General features: G+C 42.1%; 1 long non-coding RNA gene across 1 annotated transcript in view; it reads right to left on the minus strand.

Annotated features, from left to right (window-relative positions):
- The window catches only part of LOC117661128 (uncharacterized), a 52,962-nt gene that overhangs the window by 21,746 nt on the left and 4,582 nt on the right, over positions 1–26,634 (minus strand). The window contains exon 3 of the long non-coding RNA XR_004589886.2: positions 5,342–5,459. This is a non-coding gene — a long non-coding RNA (uncharacterized LOC117661128). The remainder of the gene's footprint in view (positions 1–5,341; positions 5,460–26,634) is intronic.

Genomic DNA, 26,634 nt, shown 5'->3' on the forward strand with positions numbered 1-26,634 from the left:
ATAGTGGTTTTTTTTAGACTTGATGGGTTCACATATGTCACAATATAATTAGCTTGATTTTGCTTTGGTGCATTGCCTGGATCCAGCCATTGTAATTTGTAAACTGTGGTTTAAAACTCCCATGCAGGGAGTGAGAAACATTTCAGGCCTCCTGAACTATTAGTTAGCCTTGTATGATAGGACGGGGAGACACACACACACACACACACACACACACAATTTAAATGGAAAAGATGGTGAAATCATCACATTACACGAGGTCTCAACAATCTCAACTTCAATATTTTGTGCAATTTATTTATTTAATTTTTATTTTTATTTGATTTATATGCCGCCCTTCTCCGGAGACTCAGGGCAGCTTACAATGCGTTAAGCAATAGCCTTCATACTTTTGTATATTTTTATACAAAGTCAGCTTATTGCCCCCACAAACTGGGTCCTCATTTAACCTACCTTAGAAAGGATGGAAGGCTGAGTCAACCTTGAGCCTTGGAGAGATTCGAATCTGCAGAAATTGCAGGCAGCTGTGTTAATTACAGGGTGCATTAAACCACTGTACTCCCATTGGAGAGCCCACATTGTTATTTAATTTGGGGGAGGGGTTGACTGTAAACAATAAAAAAAATGACCCTCCTTATTCAGGGACCATTACATAGATAAAAGAGGCTGAAGTGTTTAATAAGTCAAGAACAATGAGATAAAATTTGGTAAAAGTCATTTCTCTGATTCACTTCTCCCTGAGAAGGAGATGGATAATACAATCAGCCTTGCAAGGTGTTATTGTTATTATTGCCCATCTCAATAAAAGTAACTTTAGCTTTGATTTTTTGTTCAAATCTACCTAGTGCGGCTGATATCAACAGATGTTTTTCACATCCCTGTGTCACCCCTGAGAGATGCTGTGACAACCCTTGGCTTAACATTTTATTTATTACAAATATTTTTATATGCCATCTACTTGTACCTCTACCCAGGCATTAAGCCATGAATCAGCAAACTGTGCCATAGAACGATGTGTGAATCTTATCCTGTTGCTCTATTTTTGTAACCCTGAGATGTTTTGAAACTTTCTTTAATGTTCCTAAACCAGGGGGCTTTGTAAAATTAAATAAACTTTATTGGAAATTTATCATTTCTAGTTTCCCCCTTCAATTGAAACTCACTGGTCTGTCATGTCATATTACGGTAAAAATAACCTTGTACAGGTGAAGTTTCACATCCTTGGCCAGTGCCCTTCTAGAACTGGAATGTGACTTAAGTTCTTGAGAAACATATGTGCAGATTTCTTGGAAGGTGGTAGGGTGAGGTTGGACACGTAGCAGAGTTAGAGATATTATTTCCTGAACAAGCAGTTTCATTTTTACTCTGGAATGCACTCTGAGCCCTTCTAGTTGTGAAGTTTCAGGAAGGTGAAACTTTCCCCTAAGTGGGAGAAAAACTGATTGGGGAGATATGCTTTTTTAAAATATATCCTTTGTGACTCATCATCCCCATCTGAATTCCCAAGCCACAAACATGTAAGCATTCAATGTTGGCTTTTTGGTTTTACTAGAATGGATGAATAACAGATGGTCACCCCGACAAATTCATAGGGAGAGGAGTAAGACATTCTGTCCATGTGTCCATCGCAATGCTGAGCTTGCCAGGTAGAAAGACTCACCTGTGATTAACCTTTAAATAAGAGATTTGTCTTTGCCTGGACTGTGAAAAGGTATTCCCCATAAGTAGAAAGTTCGAAAGCTGTGTGCTTGAAGGAGGTTGGGGCAGAACTTCCACTCTTTCACTTAAAAAGAAAGCACCATCTAACTTACAGAAGAGTTGGTGAATGGCATTGGACCGTAATGATATAATCTACATCTCAGCCACGAAGCCGAAAATAACAGACGGTCCTCTGTTTGCTTAGTTTACTCCCTATAAAACCTCGCTAGGCAGGACGGTTGCTACATCTGCTGAAGCAGGTAGTAACATATTTCTTTCCCTGGAGAGCTACCTTGGGACACATTCTAAAAAGACTAGCTGTTGCTCCGGAGAGAATAATCAGAGGAGCAAATGAGGTGGCAAGAGAGCAATCTAACTTTACTAGCTATCCAGTTTGGTCAAGCGTAAGATGAAATAAAGATAGCCCAGCTGAACCACGAGGGCTTCACGTGAACAGCACAAATCTCCTTATTTTCCATTTCATCTGCTTCCTCAGAGACAGGAATGTAGAGTACCACACTTGAAAAATACAGGCATATATGGAGACAATATGTGGTATATTATGTTTTTATTCCATCTTCTTCCATGGAATTGAAAATTATCTACACAATTACCATCCAAAGAAATTATAAGTTGAAATGTAGTGACTGGCCCAAATAAGAATAAAAGGATAGAAAATCTCTTAGAACATGAGTGTCAAACTCGATTTCATTGAGGGCAGCATCAGGGTAGTGTCTGACCTTGGAGGGCCAGGGTGGGCGTGGCCAGCTTGACATCACTCATGTTTGGGGGTGCCTGTGGTGGCCTGAGTGCTCTGCCAGCGAAAACGGGCTTCCGAGCTCCGAGCCTTATCATCTGAGACCCTGATTTGATGCTTCCTATCCTTTAATAAATACTTTAATCAGTGATCATTCACTAAATTATATTTGACAAAATGGAAATGAACAGCTCAAAATGGAAATGAACAGATAGCTAAGCAGAAATTTCAGGAATTATTAATGCAAGAAGACACAATGCTTGTAGAAAGCATCCAGGAATGTATTTATGAAAAAGCCATTTTCACAAAATTCACTAGCACTGATAATGTTACCTAGTTTGGATAATGAAACATCAGCAAGAAAACAAGCAAGCTCAGAAAGCACCCTCATCAAAAAATTATGGGATGGGGCCAAAAGCAAGATTACAGAATCTCTGTGCCCTGACAATCTTTTTGTCTCTAGAGCTGGGATCCCAACACCTGGGCCGCAGCCCACTACCAGGCCGTGGCCCATTGAGACCCGGGCTACGGAAGCAGCAGGCGAGTGCATGAGCAGAGCTCTAATTGCATGAGCAATGGGCAAGCCCTTGTGCATGCGCTGCAGCTCCATTTGCACAAGCGGCTGGCGAGCATGCCCGCCACACTCACAAATGGAATTGCGTGTGCATGCTGCTCATCTGCCGCTCACACAGAACCATCCCCTCTCCCCCCCACACCAGTCCGCAAACCTGGAAAGGTTGGGGACCACTGCTCTAGAGTTGCATGTGATACTTAATGGAGGTCAGAGGACGTAATGATATGGGAGGATGGCCTTGGGAGCCAGGAGAAAGAGCTGCAGACTACTCAAGAAAACAGTCGGAGAAGAGCAACTAAGTCTGCAAAAAGAATGGGGGGGTGGCAAGTGTCTCAGTAGGGACCCTTCCTAGTTTCTGGGACTGTAAATGTGAGGGGCAGCGAAGAGAAAGGTACTTTCAGATTGCAAGATTCTGTTAATGTAACTTTACAATATTAGAGCTAGTACTTTTAGGGGTGCTTCTTGTCTGGACTACCTTGCAAGGCTGAAAGGGGATACACGCAGATAACTGTTCTTCCAGTGCTTTCTTAATGTCATTGAGATTGCTAAGGTCACATAGTTAAAATCTCTTCCTTCCCTGATATGCTATATTTGACCTATTGCTGGTTTGCAACAAGGTCTGGTGACCGTTGAGGTTTCATAGTGAAGAAGTCAGAGCAGATACTTTGTCTTCTGTTCTGAGAAGGCTCTGGGGTGGGTAGGTGTTGGGGAGGTGCCAGTTTCATGAAAACCTCTGTTCTCTTATCACAGATCCCACTCAGAGCCTAGTGTCAAATAATTTGGTTTCTGTATTGCAATGAACATGGGATTTATCAATACAGGAAATTTCACGTAACCGGCAGCCATGTTGCAGTATCTAGAAAGAGTAATCAGCAAAATTGGAAGTTGCAGGAGGGTTATGAACATCCATGAAATGCTACATATGGGCTGCCATCTGCCCATCTTAACTCTGGATAGTAAGTTGCGCCTGGAAAACATCTTTAAGAAGAACAATTTTCTTTCTTTCTTGATTGGCCCACCATCCGTTAACAAACCAGTTGACGTGAAGTCTTTATCAATATCCCATTAGGATACGCAGAATTCTTCCTTTCTTTGTGAATCTGTATACTCTCAATTATTCAGCTGCTCTTTTCAAAGAAGTTAGCAGTTTCACTTCAAATTCTTTTCACACTTTCTTTCCTTGGATTGGAATCATTAAAGCAAAGCTGGTCTGTCACTCCTGAGATTTCTCCTCCCTGCTTTTCCTCTTAATCTATCCCTATACTTCTTGATTTTATCTTCCTTCCTGTCTTTAAACACTTTATATATGATTATAGGATTCTTCTTGACATTCTGGTGTCATGGCTTTCCAATGTTAGCCATTGTTTTCACTGTTCCTTATTTACTACAGTATTTCAATTTTTGTGACCACCCACTGTGAGTGTGGCTTGGTGGTTATGGCTTGGTGGGTGTGGCAGGGGAAGGATACTGTAAAATCTCCATTCCCACCCCACTCCAGGGGAAGAATACTGCAAAATTTTGTCCCTATCAGCTGGGACTTGGGAGGCAGAGAATAGATGGGGGCGGGGCCAGTCAGAGGTGGTATTTACTGGTTCTCCGAACTACTCAAAATTTCTGCTACTGGTTCTCCAGAACTGGTCAGAACCTCCTGAAACCCACCTCTGCACTGGTCACAAAACTTTTGATAACTAAAAAGGGTTAAACAATATACCGGTACTGTCAGCATGTAAAATAAAAATAAAAATGACCAGGCTAGTGGGAAGAGACTACATCAGTTTCCAATACTACATTCTTAATGATCAGCTCATATAATGTCCTGACCCATTGCATGGGGAGGGCAGGTCTTTAAGTCTGTCTTGAAGGACAGCAAGATTGGGAGTGTTCAGATCCTGGAGGGAATGATGTACCAGAGGGCAGATGTAGAGACAGAAGCCACACCTCCTGGGTCCCTCAACTGTTTAATTGAGGAACCAACAGCATGCCAATCACAGCAGATATTAACAAGCAGTATTACAAAAGGGCAGTTGAAGAAATGGACCTGTACCACTGAGATTTATGGGCAAACATTAGCGGTGATGTCTATGACTTCAGCTTCTTTGAGAGTGGAAAAGGAAGCAGCTTTTGATTCAGATTTTGAATTTGTTCCACAGTTGCGCAACACCTTAGATTCAAAGGCACAAAAGGTATTTCAGGGTGGGTATGTATGCAGACAATGCAGCTATCTGTTACTTCTAATTTTTTCCTGAGATCACGCAGAACAGATGATGCCATCATAGGCTCCTTAAAATTTAGAGAAATTTTAACTTCCATACCTGTCTACTCCTTTTAACAGTGTTAACTCCATATTCCCTCCTCGTGATCTTTGGTGGACTTCAAGCAGTTGGGAGAATAATGCTGTGTGCTTTTTCAATCTACTGATCATTTTGTTTTCTAAAAGGAGATGAAATCAGTGAAAAACTTAGTAAATGGGGATAGGGAAGAACCCTATTTATTTAGCTGGCAAGAGGGAAAAATGAAAAAAGAAACAAACCAGTCATGTCTCAGAACATATGGAAACTCTTAATAAATAATAAAATGCTTTTACTACAGGCTACTTTGAAACTGGTACAGTAATTCCAAGAAGAGCAAATTAGGATCCCGGTCCTTAAAAAACAGTTTCTCCCCATGATTTAGATTTCGTTTGGAGGTTCCAACTTCATGTTAGTAGACAAATGATCCTTGCTTACAGGATCTGAAAAACATTGAATGGAATACTCTTGTGCAATTATAATCAGGATTCAACATCAGAAGGATTTCTTTTTAGGAAAAAAAAAACAGCTTACAGACATTTTTATAGCTTCATTTGTAATTCTAATTTCTACTTTAGCAATCTCTTTCCACATACCACAGTGAATTGATAGAGCAGAAGGATTATTTCACTCAGAAACATGAGGCTGGAGCGTGCTTTTTTGTTTTCAATCAGTCAAATGGACCGTAACTGAGGCTGATGGGGAACACTGAAACGGTAGCTGTCAGCTTCAGAAGCAAATCTGCTCTACTTCCAGATTTGATCCCAGAAAATTTAATTTCTGAGTTCCCTAGGGTGACCCATGTAATATATTCTGAAAACAGAAGAGAGAGGCACAACCACTTAATGACTGAACATTCATTGTTCCATTTTCACTGTTTTATCATGGGATTCTATGAGTTTTCAGGTTTTGAGGATCCATATATGTAATAAATACTGTATACGTTGATGCTGGACCTAACACATCCTGCCTGGTAGCAGAACTACCTTTTCAGTTACCAAGTAACAGATAAAGTTCAACATTCTCTAACACATGTAAGGTCTTCTGCTTGAGCAGGAGATTGGACTGGAAGAAATCCAAGGTTCCTTCCAATTCTGTTATTCTGCTTTGCCCTGGTAGCTAGAAATGACAAACAGGCCAGCAAGCCTTAGAAAATATATTCTACAGAGGAATTATAGAGTCTGTCATCTGCACCTCTATAACTGTCTGGTTTGGTTCTGCAATCCAACAAGACAGACACAGACTTCAGAGGATAATTAGAACTGCAGAAAAAACAATTACTACCAACAAAGGGTGGGTTCTAAATTTTTTTTACTACCGGTTCTGTGGGTGTGGCTTATTTTGTGGGTATGGCTTGGAGGTCATGTGACTAGGTGGGCGTGGCTAGCTGGTCAGTTATTTCTGGAAGGTCCTCGCACTTACGACCAGTCCTCGCACTTACGACCCGACTCGTTTGTTTGCTTTTAACACTGATCAGCTGTAGGACGGCCCTTTGAAGCCCCGCGGCAAGAGTTTAAACAGTTTTTTTCCCTCTAGTCATCAGCTGGGACTCAGGAGGCAGCAATAGATTGGGGTGGGACCAAATAAAAGGTAAGAATAAGGTGGGGGGGTGGGGGGGTCGGTGACATCATATCGTCACCACTACCGGCTTGGCCGAACCGGACCGAACTGGGAGGAACCACCACTGCTACCAACCTGCCTTCCATTGATGATCTTTATACTGCATGAGTCAAAAAGAGGGCTGTGAAAATATTTACAGGCCCCTTCCATCCTGGAGATAAATTGTTTCAACTTCTACTGCAGGGGTGAAATACTCCTGGTTCGGACCAGATCGCCCAATCTCTGGAGGGCTCGGGACAGGGGTTGCTCCTCTGTTCTGGTCCTGTTAGACCTCTCAGCGGCTTTTGATACCATCGACCATGGTATCATGCTGCACCGGCTGGAAGAGTTGGGGGTGGGAGGCACCGTGTTGCGGTGGTTCTCCTCCTTTCTCTCCGACCGGTCACTGTTTGTGTTGGCAGGGGGGCAGAGGTCGACCTCGAGGCCTCTCGTCTGTGGAGTGCCGCAGGGATCGGTCCTCTTGCCCCTTCTGTTCAACATTTATGTGAAGCCGCTGGGCGAGATCATCCGTTGCTTCGGGGTGAGATACCACCAGTACGCTGATGACACCCAGCTGTACATCTCCACCCCAGGCCACCCCAACGATGCCCTTGAAGTGATGTCCCAGTGCCTGGAGGCTGTGCGGATTTGGATGGGGAGGAACAGGCTCAAGCTCAACCCTTCCAAGACTGAGTGGCTGTGGCTCCCGGCATCCCGATATAGTCAGTTGACTCCATCACTGACTATTGGGGGCGAGTCTTTGGCCCCACAGAGAGGGCTCGCAATCTGGGAGTCCTCCTGGATATGCAGCTGTCCTTGGAGGAACATCTGATGGCTGTTACCAGGGGGACCTTTTGTCAGGTTCGCCTGATTCGCCAGTTGCGGCTCTTTCTTGATCGGGATTCCCTGTGCACAGCCACTCATGCCCTCGTCACCTCTCGCTTTGACTACTGCAACGCTCTCTACATGGGGCTCCCCTTGAAGAGCACCCGGAGGCTCCAACTGGTCCAGAACGCAGCAGTGCGGGTAGTGACGGGAGCAGCATGGCGCTCCCATGTAACACTGCTCCTGCGTGAGCTGCACTGGCTCCCGGTGGTCTTCCGGGTGCGCTTCAAGGTGTTGGTCATCACCTTTCAAGCGCTCCACGGCATAGGGCCTAGCTATCTTCGAGACCGCCTGCTGCTACCGACGACCTCCCATCGACCCGTGCGCTCCCACGAGAGGGTCTCCTCGGGGTTTCATCAGCCAAACAGTGCAGGCTGGTGACCCCCAGGGGGAGGGCCTTCTCTGTGGGGGCACCTACCCTCTGGAATCAGTTGCCCCCAGAGATAAGGAGAATCCAAGACCTCAGTGCCTTCCGCCGTGCCCTTAAAACCCATTTTTTCCAGCAAGCCGGGCTGTCTTAAAAAGAAATTTTTAAATGTTTTAATTGGTAGTGATTTTTAATTTTTGGGCCAAATTTATATATATTTTAATTGTTTTTAATATTTGTATTGCATGTTTTTAATTCTGGCTGTACACCGCCCTGAGTCCTTAGGGAGAAGGGCGGTATAGAAATTGGAAATAAATAAATAAATTAAATAAATAAATAAATAAATCCAATAACGATGGTGGTGGGTGTTTCGGAGAACCAGTAGCAAAAATCCGTGCCCCTCCCCCCATGTCCAGCTGAGCCGCACAATCATCAAAGGCTTTTTTTTTTTAAAGTATTTTTTCTACAACCTCTTCAGCTGAAAAAATGCTTTTAAAAGTAAAAAAAAAAAGCCTCTGATGATTGCGCGGCTCAGCTGGGATCATCAGGGGCTTTTAAAAGCATTTTTTTTACAACCTCTTCAGCTGAAGAGTTTATAGAAAAAATGCTTTTAAAAAGGCTCTGACGATCCCAGCTGAGTTGCCTGATCATCAGAGGCTTTTAAAAGCATTTTTTTACAACCTCTTTGGCTGAAGAGGTTCTAGAAAAAATGGTTTTAAAAGTAAAAAAAAAGTTGGCCACGCCCACCATCACATTAACCCCCACCAAGCCACGCCCACAGAACCAGTAGTAACAAATTTTACATTTCACCACTGTTCTACCCAGTGGTGGGATTCAATTTTTTAAACAACTGGTTCTGTGGGCGTGGCTTAGTTGGGGGTGTGGTTTGGTAGTCATGTGACTGGGTGGGTGTGGCTAGCTGGCCATGTGACTGGGTGGGCGTGGCTAGCTGGCCATGTGACCAGTGGGCGTGGCATCTGCATAGGGACTACTCAGATGGCTGAAAAAAGTCATTTCTGACCGGTCCTCGCACTCATGACCATCCTCACATTTATGCCCGTTGCAGCATTCTTAACAACCGTGTCACTCATTTCACAACTGCTTCTCTTCACCATGGTGACAAGATAGGGCAAAAACATAAAATGTGAGGACAGTCGTAAGTTTGAGGACTGGTCAAAACTGCGAGGACCAGTCAGAAATAACTTTTTTAGCCCTCTGAGTAGTCCATATGCATAAAAGGATACAGCAATAGAGAGGGATGAAGAAAGGGAAGGGAAATTAGAGTAGGAATAAGGGTAAGAGAGGGAGGAAGAGAGGAGGCGAACGAGAAAGGAAGAGGAAGTAAGGAGGAGAAGAAGAGGGGGGAAGAGAAAGTAAGAAGGAAAGAAAAGAGAGAGGTGGTAGGTTTGAGAAGAAAGATTGCTGTACAATAAAAAAGATGAAAGGGAAGAAAGCCAACCCCAAACAAATATAAAGATATTAAGATAAAGAATGAATTGTTAAACTTTAAAGAATAAAAGAGAACAAATATGAATAAATAGCAATAATTAGAAACACACATACAAACCTACAATGTATTTTCTTTGAACAGAGTATTTGGCCGGTTCACAAATTTAAACAGTGTTTAGTCATTTCAATTAAATTTACAATTTCTATATTTCCTTTTTGCCATATTTATTCCTCATCTATTTTTTTTAAAAAACCAATATTACCCTTCATCCTCATCTCTAATCTTAATCAAATTCAATTTTCCCTTCTATTCTATATTATACCTCTTCCCATTGTCATCTATTTTTATATCCATCCTCACATTGGTTAATTATGTAATATTACAGTTGTTTAATACAAATTCAACATTTTAATATAAATCAATTAGTTATATAACTATCTTTTTTGTATATTAATCAATATGAACATGAATATTTCAATTATTTCCATGCAATCCAATTTCTTATAAATCAATTAATTATATTTACCAATAATAATAAACCAAATAATTTCCCCCATATATTCCTCCAACTTAACCATTTCTGCTTTCAACACAATATACAATTAATAGTATCTCAATTATTACAATTCCCTAGTTAAATAGAGCTTTTTTTCTTTTGTATTTTAAAATCTTGAACTCTCCTCTTTTGCCCTAAATTTCCCATTGTTTGCAGTTTGGCACCTACCTTTTTTGGTGAGGAAAAAGAAAAAGAAATCTCTCTCTGCCTCATTTTGTCACGTTGTAGCCAAGACCCTGCTTTACTTCCAGTTTCGCTTTTTCAGCATAGCTAGGGGGAAAAAAATCTGCTCCAGCACTCTTTGCAGATAGCAACAGAGCCCTGGCAAAACAGCTGAGAGCAAATCAGCTGAGAGTCGGGAGGCCGATCTAATCAACTTGTGCTAATTAAAGGATGCTGAAGCTGAAGGGGCTGTTTTTTCTTGCTGTTTGCTTGCAAGGAGGTAAGTGCTGCGAAGCACAGGCCAAAGAGTGGGGGCCACCCTCCTTGCCACTTAGCCCCTCCTGCCGACCCCCCTTGCCTCTTACCGCCCCTAAGGCATTCCACCGCCCCCCAGGGGGCAGTACCGCCTACTTTGGCAACCACTGGCTTAACTACTTAACAACAGGTTCTACCGAAGTAGAATCCCACCACTGGGTCTACCCATTTATTTTTGCAGGCGTCGGTCTACTCATTTGTTTTCTTTTAACACTGATCAGCTGTAGGGCAGCCCTTTGAAGCCCCGCAGCAGGTGCGAGGCCAATAAAATTATAAAAAACACCGAACCGTTTGTTAAATTGCTGGCTTGCCTCACCCAGTGGTGCGGAGGGGTGAGGCAAGGGGCGGGGCAAGCCAGCAATTTAACAAACGGTTCGGCCAAACCGCCTAGAACCGGCAGAATCCCACCACTGGTTCTACCCTCAAAACAACACTATAGAGTACTGCACACCAGAACAACTAGACACAAGAACAGTTTTTCCCCGAATGCCATCACTCTGCTAAACAAATAGTTCCCTCAACACTGTCAGATTATTCACTAAGGCTGCATTACTATTACTATTAATCTTCTCATCGTTCCTATCACCCATCTCCTCCCACTTATGACTGCATGACTGTAACTTTGTTGCTTGTATTCTTGCGATTTATATTGTTTCCTAGAATGATTTGATTGCTTATTTGTATCCTATGACTATCCTTAAGTGTTGTACCTTATGATTCTTGACGAATGTATCTTTTCTTTTTATGTACACTGAGAGCGTATGCACCAAAGACAAATTCCTTTTGTGTCCAATCACACTTGACTAATAAAGAATTCTAATCTAATATAACTATCACACTCATCTTAAGTTATCACGTCACAAACAACAAAAGTTATATCATACTTGCATTTTCAGACAGATCAGCTGCAGCTTTAAGAAGAAAATGCTCCCCTGAATCCAATTCCCAGCACCATTTATCTTTCCCAAATAAGAATACTCAGAAGAACTCACAGTGTCTGCTTCCCTTGGATGCAAGCATCACTGCTGAGTGCCATCATGCCTCTTCATCAGAGTGTCATATTAGATTTCATTGAGGGCCACATCAGGGTTGTGTTTGACCTCGGGGGGCGGGGTGGGCATGGCCAGCTCGATGTTATTCATGCTGGGGGCGTCTGTGGTGGCCCGGGTAGGGCTGGGGGGGGGTCCATTGTCTTCAGCGGAAAAAAGCAAGACCAGGGAGAGCGCCAAACTCTTGTCCACCAGAGGAGCCCAGGCTGAGGCACCATGTTTCCTTTACTGTTTCCAGGGTGGCCCCGCGAGCCAGATTTAATTTTAATATTTAATATTTAATTTAATATTTAAATTTATATACCGCCCTTCTCCCGAAGGGCGGTGAACAGCCAGAAGTAAAAAAACATCAAATACAAAATATAAAAACAATTTAAAAATCAATTAAACAATTTGGCCAGACAGTTAAAATCCCCCATTAAAATCCAAATTAAAATACACAATTGGAGATTAGGCCAGCCCGACTTGATGAAATAAAAAGGTTTTGAGGGCCCAACGAAAAGTACATAAGTCCAGAATTGTCCGTATCTCCGGGGGAAGCTCGTTCCAGAGGGCAGGTGCTCCCACAGAGAAAGCTCTCCCCCTGGGGGCTGCCAGTTGGTATTGTTTGGCCGACGGCACCCGGAGGAGCCCCTCTCTGTGGGAGCATACTGGCCGGTGGGAGGCTCTCGGTGGCAGAAGGCGGTCCCGTAAATATCCCGGCCCTAAGCCGTGGAGCGCTCTAAAGGTGGTCACCAACACCTTGACTGGAACAGATCGAGATAGACTGCTTCATCCAGGTACTGGGGGAACTGTCGCACCACCACACTCTCAACAACCTTCGCCACAAAGCGAAGGTTGGAGACTGGACAATAATTTGCTAAAACAGTCGGGTCCAAGGAGGGCTTCTTGAGGAGAGGCCTCACCACCGCCTCTTTCAAGGCGGCAGGAAAGTAGCCCTCTCTCAAAGAAGCATGGAGCCAGCCTCGTGTAACCTCCCGGGAAGCCACCACCAACCAGGAGGGACACAGGTCCAATAAACATGTGGCCGCACTAAGTCTACCCAGAATCCTGTCCACGTCTTCAGGGGTCACTGGATCAAACTCTTCCCAGATAACGCTCTCAAGACCTGTCTCTATCACCCCACCTGTATCTATCCAGTCAGTGTCCAGGCCTTCCCGAATTTGAGTGACTTTGTCATGCAGATACTGCACAAAATCTTCAGCCCTGCCCTCCAAGGGGTCCTCCCACACTCCCGGATGGAGCAGGAAGTGGGTCACCCTGAACAGGGCAGCTGGGCGGTTATCTGCAGACGCGATAAGAACAGAAAAATAATTAAACTTTGCCATTTTTATCACCACTAGGTAGATCTTAATATGAGACCTTACCAGTGTTTGGTCAGATTCAGAAAGGCTAGCCCTCCAACTGCTCTCTAGGCGTCTTTTCCGGCGCTTCATCTCCCTCAGCCCCTCGGAGAATCAGGGAGCTAAGTGAGATCGGTGGCGGGTCAGAGGCCTATCCCAGGCGGCCACCAGGTCTTCAGCCGGGTCGTGAGCCAGAGCCTCAGGGAATGGCCCAAGCTCCGTCTGGAACCTATCAGGATCCATCAGGCGCCTGGGGCGGAACCACCTCGTCGGTTCCACCTCCCTGCGGCGGGGTGTAGCAGTTTGAAGGTCAAGTTGAAGGAGAGAATGGTCAGACCATGACAAGGGTTTAATCACTACATCCCCTATATCTAAACCATTCAGCCACTGGCTGAATGACGAAAATCAAGTCCAAGTCCCATGTGTGTAGGGCCATGAACTAACTGGGTCAGGTCCATGGCCATCATGGAAGCCATGAATTCCCGAGCCGCCTCAGACGTTTCACCGACAGACCGCAGGTTGAAATCCCCCATAACCATAAGTCTGGAGGTATCAACCGCCATCCCGGCTATCACATTGAGCAGCTCAGGCAAGGCCGTCTCCACGTGGCAGGGAGCCAGGTACGTGATCAGCAGGCCCACCTGCACCCCATGACCCCACTTCACAAAGAGGGACTCACATCCGGCTATCTGAGGCACAGTGGCTTCCTTTATAACAACCGCTACCCCCCTCCCCTCCCCTGAACTCTCAGCTGATGGAATGCTCGGAAGCCTGGTGGGCACATTTCAACCAGGGGAACCCCCCCTCCTGGCCCAACCAGGTCTCCGTAATATCCGCCAGGTCCGCTCCCCCCTCTTGAACAAGATCACAAATAAGGGGGGCTTTATTTACAACGGACCTGGCATTGCACAACATCAGCCGAAGGCCCAGGCCCTGAGCATCTGCGCAGCCCGGGGAATGAGAGGAGTATTGGGGGCTAGAGCGCGCCACCGCTCGGAGACAGCGGGTGCATGCCCCCATAACCAGATATGGCCCCCTGCTCCCACTATATCTGCCCCTCACACTTACAGTACTGATGGTATCACCCTCTTTAGTACGGACTCTAACCCCCTCATTGACTCCGGACCCCGCACCCCCCGTTACGTAGCCCACTGTTGGACCCGGCCTCCCCCTCAGTGGGTTATCCCCCAAACCCACAACCCTACCCCCCTCCCAGAACCCCTTAAAACTTTGGTTAAAAAAGAAGTTGAAAAGCCCCTCAACCCCCTCTTCGCCACATGCACCCTGTGGGCCAGATCTGGCCTCCGAGCCTTGAGTTTGACACCTCTTCTCCACATGATTGCCATTAAGGGGTCTGTCTTTATTTATGGAGTGAAGGATGTATTGAGGAAAGAGATGGTTTTACTCAGGTCTCAAAATTCATTGCCGGCTTTGGCCATGTATGCATTGAAAAGGAGCCCAACTAACATGAAATTGGCAATAAGTGAAGACTATACACTTTACAGCAGGGACCTGGACATCTCCTTACCTATACCAGCATTAAAACCTTGCAACAACCTTCCCATTTCTATTGTTGATCAGTCCTTCCAAAAGAGCATTAAACCCATGCTGCAAAAAAGCCTGAATAGCAGGCAATTAACAGCCGGACAAGTGGCTTTCTGTTGTTTTGAGTGCAGTGACTCCATCCACACATCTGTTCAATTGCTATTTGGGCTGTTCTAATTCAGAGACAAGCTTCTATGTCAGAATGTGGCTCAGAAGTAGGCAGGAACAGGGGGAGGATCTTGTTTGGGAATTGGACTCTCCAGCTGCCTAAAGCAGTATGGTCCAGGAAGTCAGTGTCCAGGGACTGGAAAGATCTATCTATATTAATCTCAAGTGACCAATAAGTTCCTGGCTGCTTCTACCTCTTAGCTGGGATGATGCCACCAACAGAACAGTAAGTGGAGTCCATCAGAGTAAATCAATGACAAAAACTGTGCAGGAATATAGTCTTTGACTTAACAACCATTTATTTAGTAACTGTTTACAGTGGCACTGATAAAAATGACTTATCACTTTTGGTCCTCATGCTTATGACCATCATAGCATCCCATGATCACATTAGCCAAGATTCAAGGGCTCACCAACCAGTGGTCATGGATTTACAATGACTGCAGCATTCTAGGGTCACGTGGTCACCATTTATGACCTTCCCAGCTGGCTTTTGACAAATAAAGTCAATGGGGAAAGTCAGATTCACTTAACAACCAAGTGATTCACTTAACTCCAGTGATTCCATTAACAACCATGGCAAAAAAAGATCATAAAATTGGGTGGAACTCACTTAACTATCTTGCTTAGCACTGGAAATTCTGGGGTCATTAGTTGAGGACTAACCTGTAAAAGGGAAAACACTACTGTCACAGATGTATAGCTAAGAAAAACGTAAGGCTACCTTGGGTATCTGAAAATCAATGAAAGCAACATCGTAAGGATCCAAGAAGATATTGTGCCATGGTTAGGTGTAAGCAAAAGAGGTCATACTGTGTCAATTCCTTACTTACCAAGCCTTGTATTCTTTTTTTAACATTACTTTCCATTTTTTCCCGGGGGTTTCTAAGGAGCGCTTGCCTTAAATTGACCATGTCGACAAAAATAAGCGGTGGAATTTTCTCTGTGTTGTAATTTTAATATGAATTTTTATAGCATGGGTTAGGGTGGAAAGTCTGGATTTTCTAATTCCATCATCTCACCAAGAAGAATTTGGCTAGTGCATGAATTGCTGTATCTGGAGTGGTTTGTTTTTTTTTTTTTTTGACAGTCATCCAAGTAACAGGATAAAAAGGGCAATGCAAATTATTGTTGCGACATTAGGATATTTTTTTCCCCTTGGAGAATGATGGTTTAAAAGCAAAAAAGTCCTCCCACTTCCAGCGAATTATGATCAGCAAAACAGGGGAGGGGGGGCAAATGCTGTCTCTTATTTTCACTCTGATCCTCTTCACCTTTTTGATCATACTCTTATTTTCTTTTACAACCCAGATAAAACACACCCACTTATTCCGCCAGTTGACATTCAAACCTTGAGTCTTGCTGAGACAGTTTACCTTACGAACCAGGGAATTGTGTTTGTGCTGCCTTCTTTACACTCTCTGTTTAAAGAGAAATTGCCAGGACTTGCGTCATTTCAGGGATGACATCATGACTTGTGTAGTAACTCAGTGCCCTCTAGCCAACTCCTTTGCCTTCTTGGCCTGTGACAGTCAGGGTAACATATGGATGAGAGAGAATTTGTAGGACCGTGAATATATCACAGGGAAGGAAGATGTGTGCCATTCCTTCTAAAAGTGAAGAGAGCTGTGTAAGCAGGTAACTATCCCTATTTTCATTTCAGTAAAAGGGGGGAAAAAAGTCCTAAATGCTTTATTCCCAGAAATGTGTTACATAAATCACAGCCCTGTACATGTCTTCTTGCACAATGTGTTTCTTCTTGTGGTTTTTGACACTTTCCATCACTTTAATTCTACCTCATCTACCTGATTAGCCATCTAACTTTCATCATTTCTTCTCTCCACCATCTGTGCTCACTTTTTTTCCCTCCTTCTCAAGCCCACAGACTGTCTCTTTTCTCCTCCCTCTCCAATTTTATAAATAAAATGTGGCTGATGCGGTTTTTAACTTTTTTTTTTTTTTTTGGTAAATGAATTAGGTTCTGTATCAAGAGGCTACAACTTCCAAAGCTCAAACTTATTTGTAGTTCTTTTGCATTCAAGATTTGCAAGGCCTGTGGAATAGTTTAGACCAGTGATGGCAAACTTTTTTTCCCCCTGGTGCTGAAAGCGCATGCGTGTGATAGCGCACGTGCGCGTGCCAGCATCCATAATGCAATGTCCCCTGCAGGCCCCCCTGCATATGTGTGTGTGACCCCCCCCCCACACTCTTCCTGCACATGCACGCGTGCCCCCCGTTTTGGTGTAAGCAGGCCTCCATGAAGCCTCCTGGGACCAAAAACAGGCCGCAGTGGGAAGGGGTGCTGCAACCCCCCTATGCCCTGCTTTTATTCCCAGAAGGCTTCAGGGAGGCCTGCTAGCACCAAATTGGGGGTTGGGGGGGTCACCGCACCCCCACACATCCTGTTTTTGTGCTAGCAGGCTTCCCTGAAGCATCCTGGAACCAAAAGCGGGGGGGGCACCGCACCCTCCACCCCCCACACATACATGCGTGCGTGATCCCCCCCATCCGTGTATGAGCACACGTCTCCCAGCAGAGAACTGAAAATCAGCTGGCTGGGGTGAGGCACACAGGCAGGCGCGGTGGAGCTGACCTGGGCGTTGGGTCCGTGTGCCACTTGTGGCACGCATGCCATAGGTTTGCCATCATGGGTTTAGACAAATAAGTTTGATACCATCCTATTTGTAGCAGTTAAGGTTCCAGAACCCTTAAGAATGGAGGAAGATGACTCAGGTGCCTTAGTTAAAAATCCCATGGAATTCAATGATACTTCTGAGTAAGTACTTCTCATGCTAAAATATGAGAGAAAAAATAACAGAGGCAAAGACAGAGTTTGAAGCTTGGCATGCTTGGAACATGCCCAAGAAGCAAACTATCTTACTTTGGTCTCTAAAGTGCAATTGGTATTTATTTATTCAGCTACAGAATTTCAAGCCTGTCTATGCAGAATAACTAAAAGCACAAAAAGCAAAAATGTAATTTTAAAAAAGGCTTCAAAAACATACAGCAATATTAAATCAGCATAATAAAATGTACAAGGAACACCTGAGTAAAAACACATTGAGAGTGAAAAAAAAAACTCCAGTGAAAACGTATTTCCCATCAGCAAGCCGGATGGGAAAGGAAAGGAAAAACAGGGGTGGGGTGAAGACATGTAATTAATGTAAATACCAACAATTTATTTCAGGGAAAAATATCTCCCAGGAACTCTTATTAGCACTTAGCACTCTTAGCACTTTCTTTAGTGCTTTCACCAAAATGAAAGAAAAGAAAGCCTTTATACCAGTTCTTTTTTGGAGAGAAGAAGGGAGAGAAGTATTGAAGAAATAACAGCTCTTGAAGAAATTATCCTATGACTTGTAATTTTTTGCTACTATGGTGCCATCCAGCATCTGAAAACATAAAAGAACCACAGACTCCATAATCACAAAGTGGGCAAAAATACAGTGAAAGGATTTTCTTTTTAAAAATATATTACAAAACAACTTGGGACACCAGAACAGCCAGTTAAAGACACTTATTTCCACCCTAATTCAAGAGTTCTTTTAAACAGAATAATTTAAAAACCGTTACTAACTGGGGAAAAAAAGACAGAAGATCTGAATCTCTCTTTCACAAGTTTCAATAGTGCCACAAAAAAAATCCTTAATGGGGAATGGTTACTTCTCTTTAACTGGATTGTTGATTGATTGATTTAACAAATAACTCATGTTCTACAATGTTTTAAAAAGTATCCACTGGAAAAAGTAGCACAAACCATTTTTAAAAAATGTTTTATTTTTGGCCTGGTGGTGATAGCACAGCATACAGCTGTTTGATCTACCAACGTATACACATTTCAGAACATGGATATTTTCATGGCCTGTATTTATATATAGGCGATAAGTTAGCTTAGTGCAATCAAGGATGTTTAAGGAAACACGGGGAGGGGGGGGGAGAGAAGCAACAGTCTCAAATGCAAAACAACCACGATGTTCCCAACTGGTTATCAATAATAGATGAAGCTGCTAAGTGGGTGGGCAATTTGCCTACTAGCACAACAGTGCATTAAACAGGTATCTAAGAAATGAGATATAAAGTTGCGCAAAAAGGGCAGGATACAGAACAGGCAAACCTGATAACATGGTTTTAAACAGAGTTAAAACTGAAAAAATAGGTCCTCAAATATAGGTCACACTGCAGGGAACCATGGCTTTAAAAACGCTGGATCTGCTTTTAATGTCAGAACACAGGATTAAAGCAGCTCTTGGTACAATTGTGTTATATCCACAGGCAGGTTGCAGCTTTCCTAGCACCTGTCACACAATGTGAGCATTGGGTTTGCTTTTAAGTACTACTTAATTTCTAAAGAAACAATGCCAAGAATTTTATCTGCCAGTAGAGAACAGCATCAGTAAATGGAATCAGCTAGCATCCATTACTCCAGGCTAGAAAGGAAAAAGCCTGTTTTCAGCAAAGTTGTATTGAAATTAGGGAGAAAGTTGTGCAAAAATTAGGATAGGGCTCAGTTATATTAAATAAATGGTAAGACAGAAAGAGCTTTGGGTATAAAAGTGTTGGAGTATTCACATATGGTAGTATAAGTGGGGTTTTTAGGTACTGTTATCAGGCACTTAACCAGATTTAAATGTGTACATACAATACAGTACTGATCTATTTTGATTATTTATAAAAGAAACAAGAAAGGAAGGAAGGAAGGAAGGAAGGAGGGAGGGAGGGAAGGAAGGAGAGAAGGAAGACATGTGATTTTAGACTCATCTCCCCAAAATAAAATCAATCAGTTCGATTCACACCCTCCAGCAATGCTTGGCAGGGAAATAACTAAAATGGGTTAAAACTTTCAGCACAACTAGCTCCTCTTAAGGGTTAAATCAGTCTTCCCAAATCTGGTATCCTCCACTTGCATTAGACCACAGTTTTTAACATCTCTAGCCAAGACTGTTTGGTCTACAAGTCCTGGATTTATGTCGTGGAAAGGCTGTTGTTGCAATTGCATTTTGTAGAAAAATGTTACTACAAAATATACTCAAAAACAAATTTTCAAAGACAATATAAAAATGTCTATAAAACACTGAAAGAGTTTCAATATTTTTCTGATTTACCTCCCTTTGTTCTGGCAAGGTCTGAACTGGGAATGCCTTGGAGAAGAATCTTCCACTGGCAAGTCTGAAATACTAGGGCAAAACCTATCTTCTTTATTACGTGTGGTTGCATAGTCAGCCAAATATTTAAGGCTGAATTTGACATTTTTATCCACCTACTGGTGTTAAAATATATCATCAGAGGAAGTAAGCTGTTCCAAGTAAAGCTGCCTTTTTCAATTGATAGACATTTTGCAAATGTGTTCAAGATATTTTGGAATTGCATTCCAAGATGCCTATCACTATTGGTCCTATCTTTGCTTTCTTTTACCACAATTGTTCAATTTGCATTTTATTTATATTTTGTGATTTTTTCCAGTTCTTTCTTTTCTATTCTGCTGTCTCCGGGTGCTACAACATCCATTACCTTTCTTTTTTGGTCTTTCTTATCAACAATTGTATTTGTGGTAGATGCTTGTCTGCTTAAGTCCCACAATACTTTATCTTCTTCAATTTCTATTACTTGGTCTAATTGTAGTCTCATCAGCTCTGGCTTGGGGGCAAATGATCATATTCCAATGCACCACATTTGATACCATTTGTCATGCTGTTGTTTGTAGTCAGTCTGTCTGATCTTCTTGCAATAGCTAACTAGATGGTCACTGTTTTCTTCAGCTTCTTTGTAGAGAGGGCTTTTGCTTTCTGTTGACGTTTTCTCAATTCTGGTTTTGAATGCATTTGTTCTTAAGGCTTGCTTTTCTGCAATCAGAATTAGCCCCTCTGTTTTCTTCAAATGTCTTGTTGTTAGCTATTGTCAGATCTTGTTATTATCTGCTCTGTTTGCTATTTTTAAAATGTACTAGCTATGTAATACTGTTGGCATGTCTATTTTCCAATCTTCATTTCTTTCTTCTTGTAGGCCAATTTGGTCTCTCCAGTACTCAATTAACTTTCATGGTATACTAGCTTTCACTCACCTTCAGATATTCTTCCAATGCTCTTTTTTTTTCTTCAAATCTGCAATGTACTTACAACATTCCATATCACCCTCATGCTCCTTGGTAAGTAGAGTATGTCAACTTCATTGTGTAGATGATGGGCATGATTCATTGTCATTATTTTTCCAGTTTTCCTATCCAGGGCTTTTGATTCTGCCGAGTCCAATTCTCTATTCCAGCTGTGTATCTAATGTCTGGAGTTGTCCAGGTGTTAATCACATTGATGGTATTTCCACCACTGAGTTTGGACTTTAAGATCTTTTTCACTCCCCCATAGTTTCTGCCATTTGTCTAACTCAATTGGATAACCAAAATTTTTAACCCATACTACCACTGTCTCCTTTACTTGTTCATCTTCCATCTAGATATTTAACAAATAGCTATATATTTTATTAGTTTTTCATCTGTCGCCTGTTAATATTTGGTCTAATTCTGTTAGTTCTTTACAGAAACCATACATTTTAGCATCTTTCTCATATTGGAATCGTATCTGCACTTGTGACCGCCGTGTTATATCAATCCCCTGACCACTCAGTTCCTGTTTAGTTTTATTGTATTCACTTCTAACTTACTTCTTGACTTCAGTGTGCTTGTCCAAACTCTTGGTGTTTTTTCCATAGAGCATCTTGATTCCCTCAGTTTTCGCTATTTGTCTGTTGGTGAAGAGGTTGGCACATTTGTCCACTCCATTGCAAGCAATATTTTAGCTCTCTCTCTCTCTGTGTATACATACACACAAAGAGAGCTAAGATATTGCAGAGTGAACACATGTGCCATATATATGGACAGTGTTGAGCAACAATTCTATTTCTGATTATTTTTTCCACACAGCTTCAGACTGTGTAAAGGAGATGTGGTAGGTCAATGTAGTGCCTAATTTAATATTATCCCTTTTTTAAATAAAAAAAGTGATCAACTCAAGGCAGCATACCTAATACTCCTGCCGATTTTCCTCACAACAACAATCCTGTTACATGGGTTAGGCTGAGAGACAGTAACAGGACCAAAGTCATCCATCACTGATTTTCATGCCTAAAACAGGCCTAGAACTCACAATCTCCTGGTTTCTAGGCCAGTACCTTAACCACTACAATGGTTTCCTTCTTCCAAATCATAGTCATATTACATCTGCATCTTATTTCCAACACAAGAAAATGATGGCTGCACCTTTATATGAAAAATACATGAAAATGAATTGTTCCTCTCACCATATAAATGATAACATGGAAAGGGAGTTGGATGGTGTAACCCAGGTTTTTTTTTACCAAAGGACCCTGAACACAGTTAGACATTGAAGCAGGAGAGTTGTATTAGTCTAGCACAGCTAAAAATAAAAAAGAATCTGGTAGTATCTTTTCCAACTAATACATTTTGCTTTAAAATAAGGAGCTGTAGCTCATAAAACATATTGTAAAAATGGCAAATGATGCTATGAGACTTCTGATTTTTTTTTTGAACATATTTAGAATTGTCTTCTAATAGCATTATTTTCAGAAATACCAAAAACGGGATCCTAGTTTACTAAAAGTCTATGGCTCCTTTAAGAGTACATCAGGTTTCCAGATTTTCCATTATTAAATTAATGCTTGATAAACCCACACACAATACTCTTGGCTGCCAAAGTAGTTTTCTCATCACTGAACAATGGCAACTCACCCCTACACACTTCTGGGATAGGAAGCTGGGTTTGCCGGTTATGAATGAGTGCTATTCCCCTTTTCCTAAGAATTAGCCACTAGACGAGATCATGCCAAGGGTAAATAATCCCAGTGGAATCAGATAATCCTCAAGGACGGCAAGGTTAAGTAAACACCTATGACATCACTACAAATATGACTAAATCTTACAAAATTCTAATATGAACAAAAAGCATTCTAGTAGCAACTGCAAACCAACCACAGGTTCAGATAACAAGCAATTTGTTTAGGATTTGTTTACTTTTGGGTGGATCAGTTTCTCAGACAGAGTTAGTGCACAATTTGGAGTTTCTCCTAGATTTACAACTCCTGCTTGAAGATCAGGTGGCAGCCATGACTAAAAGGGCCCTTGCACAGACCCATCTTTTACATCAATTGCACATTTTCCTGGATTGGGGAACACCTCTGCCTTAGTAATCTGTTGTTTGGACTATAACAATGTGCTCTATGTGGATCTATCTTGGAAGACCACTTTGAAGTGACAACTAGCTCAGAATGTGGCAAATAGGAGTAGTTATGGGTGCACCTCGGTATGTTAACAAATGTGATGGAATATATAATTGGTCCTAAAAATGGGGGAGGGATGAACAAATTGTTAAGGCGGGTGTGTGTGTGTGTTTCAAAAAATATAATTTAATCTTGGGAAAGAAGTTGGCATGAGAAAGAAAGTCTGACAGGCATTCAAGATTTCATTATTATACCTAAAAAAATTAAAGAGATTGCTGAAACTTTTGCTACTCCTGCCTCTTAACCTTGCCTATTTTGAAGGTCGGTAATGTGACACTTCTACATATGAGCGGCACTGGAGGACAGCTGGTTCCCAAGTACAGTTCAAGGTATTGATGGTCACCTTTAATGCCTTTTGTGCCTTAAGCCTGATTATTTGCAGGACTTCATCTCACCAATTGTCTCTTATCATCCTGTAAGATCTGACAGGGTCAGTATGCTGCAAGTGCCCTGAATGAAGGGCTGTCCTCTTATGGGAGTCAAGAAATGTATCTATAATGTCATTCCTATCCTTTGGAACAAGATTCCAATAATGTAGTCCTTTAGGAGCACTACAAAGATCTAGCTCTCTAGGCTGTTCTTTGATACTTGGGTTCTTCTTTTATTGTTATCATGAATTTTAAATTTTCCTTCTATATTTCCTTGAGACATCTGATAGTTAGGCAGCCTTACAAATCCAGTTAATCTCGGCTGCAATCTATAGGTGTCAGCAAATGTGTGTGTGTGTGTGTGTGTGTGTGTGTGTTAGACCCTACACACAGGTAGGGTCTAACAGCCCTACGTATATGAGAAACAGAAAATAATTGCTGGTCACAATCCTTACATATAAGGCTACAGGGTTTGGATACCCAGAAGCTAATTATGTGAGAGCTGCTATGTTGCCACATTTAAAACCGTTGCATATTTTTTTCATCATTTATGCTACAGCTATTGAACTATATATTACAACCTTTCAGGAAGAGCTGCATGAAATCAAGCACTTGGCTTAATTAATGTCGCCATCTTACTGTTCCTAAAGCAATTTTTATGGTCTTTAGGTATGCCACAAATCAGTTTCATTTTGCCAGATCTGATTTTTTTCTATACTGGATCAACTAAAGCATTATTTTAGCTTGTTCTTTAATTCTCAGTTTTGTAACTGACCCTGTCTCAATTTTTAATCTTCAAATCTTTTTCAGAGATTCATTGATAGAAGGCGGCAGTATAGTACAGCACAGCAAGTAAGGAATTAATTAATGTAAGGAAGTACCTTTAAGTTCCTTGCATTATTGTGGGGAGTCTTGACTTCCCTCACTCTTCAGGGCCTGACACTTAAGAATCAACTAAGGCCATCCTAAATTCAGCTAGTTCTTTGCCAAGTGAGAACTAAGATGATAGCAGCAGCTTTTATGGGAATGTACTCCTTGATACAAGGGATGCAGGAGCTCAGTGGCTAAGACACTGAGCTTGTCAATCAAAAGGTCGACAGTTCAGCGGTTCGAGTCCCTAGCGCCGTGTAATGGAGTGAGCTCCCATTACTTGTCCCAGTTTCTGACAACCTAGCAGTTCAAAAGCACGTAAAAAATGCAAGTACAAAAATAGGGACCACTTTGGTGGGAAGGTAACAGTGTTCCGTGCGCCTTCGGCATTTAGTCATGCTGGCCACGGAGACATCTTTGGACAGTGCTGGCTCTTCAGTTTAGAAACAGAGATGAGCACTGCCCCTAGAGCCAGAAACGACTAGCACGCATGTGCGGGGGAACCTTTACCTTTTACCTTACTCCTTGATAAGCCAAGATCTTAGAATCAACTCAATTTTATTACTCTCCAAGTAGCTTGGAGTTCTTTTTAATTAGGATCCTGTACTTCTTAAACAGGATTCTAACCTATTACGACATTCTATCTTCTTTGCTTTTTCCCATAATATCAACGCTTTCTGTCTTCCTCCATTCGTTTCATGTGCTAACTGGGTCCTCTTCTTGTGCCAACAGAACCTTACTTAAGTTTTGAAAAAGCCATTTCCCCAACCCTAATATTTTGGAGCTGAATACGATTGGAACAATTCAGAATTCCTATTAAAAGGAGAAAACCCAGACTTTTATTAATCTAGATTGATCCAATCTTTCTTTATGTCACAGTCAACTAAAATCCAAATCCAGTGGTGAAATTCCCCTCACTGTTGCTTGCCCAGTAAACTGTTAAGAAGGTGGTCTGATTTCATTTGGGAAACTTGCTTTTCTGTGTGGCAAGAAACATTTATTCCAGGGAAAGATAAGTCAACGTAAGAGTTCAGGAAGTTAAAAATAATTAAAAAGTCCCACAAAAAAATAAAATAGATGTTGTAGTCACAGTACTCAATGGATGATAGCCAAGACTGAGCCATCATAGTCTACATGATCTGGGGCTTGTGCTTCTGCATTCCATTCTAAAATATTTTCACATGGATTTTTCCATTAGAAAAACATAAAACAACTGGATCTTCCAAATCAAGGCCTTTCTCTCAAGCACGCATATAGAACAAAAATGATATAAATCAAGTGATGAATGAGTGAGTTTCATTCTATAATAAGAAACCTCTTATTTTGCAGCTTTGGAATAACAACTGACCAGCAAAAGGAGAGTTCATGGGCTTTCCCCGCCACTGAGTTGAACTGTTACTCTCCTATCCTTGAATTGATAGAAAAACTACTCCCTGTATGCCAACTCCATTGCTAATCTCTGCTCTGTTTTTGTTTGTCATGTTTCCAGTAACTTTCAGTCATTGGATTTCCCTCCAAGATAATAGTGACAAATAACCTTTTATACCCCTGGAGGCTACCTATGCCTCCAGGGGTGTAGCCAGGGTAATTTATGAACTTTAAAGCCAGAAAGTTACAGATAACCTAAGATCATCTCTCTCATAGGCTAGAGAGAAAATTAAGGCAGCATCATGTAAACTTGGGGAGAAAAAAGAAGTTGCCTGGGCCTGTTTGACCCCTGGTTAGGTGAAAGTGAAGAAAAGTCCCATAGGACAGTTTTAAATATGGAACTTGAAAGAAATTGAGGGTCTCTAGCAAAGGATTTGTAGCACCCCTCAAAAGTTACATTTCTCAAGACTTTGTTTTTTGAGACAGTCTCGATTGCTAAACTGTTCTAAAATATTGTTTTGAATTAACAATTAGTTTAGTCCCTTTTGTGCTGTTGGAGTTTGTTTGGTGCTGTCTGAGTTTGGTTGCTTGCTTGCAGACATTGTATTACCTAACTGGATAATATCATCAGTGCAGGTGAATGTGGGGTTCGTTGCCCGTTTATAAACAGTAGCTTGCCTTGCCAACTTTGGTAGGGGTTTTCCTTCTTGGTGGTTGTTTGATTTGAATATTGTTTTCTGCCTGTTTGTCTGGTGAGGATCCTGGCTTATCCAAATGTTGGCTGCTGGATGGGATATATTATTAGGTTTTTAATTACCTCCTTTGAATGGTGTATAAACATGATTTTTCTCTATCTTTCTAGATTCTTCTCTAAGGACCTTGGGCATTATAACTGTGTAGGGATACTGGCTATTCCTTGCTAAATATTAACTGTTTGTAAGTGCAGATTAGGGAAGACTCTTATCATGCACTTACTTTGTGCATGAAAC

The sequence above is a fragment of the Pantherophis guttatus genome, chromosome 3, assembly GCF_059756535.1.
Source record: "Pantherophis guttatus breed Tessera chromosome 3, ASM5975653v1, whole genome shotgun sequence".
NCBI lineage: Eukaryota > Metazoa > Chordata > Lepidosauria > Squamata > Colubridae > Pantherophis > Pantherophis guttatus.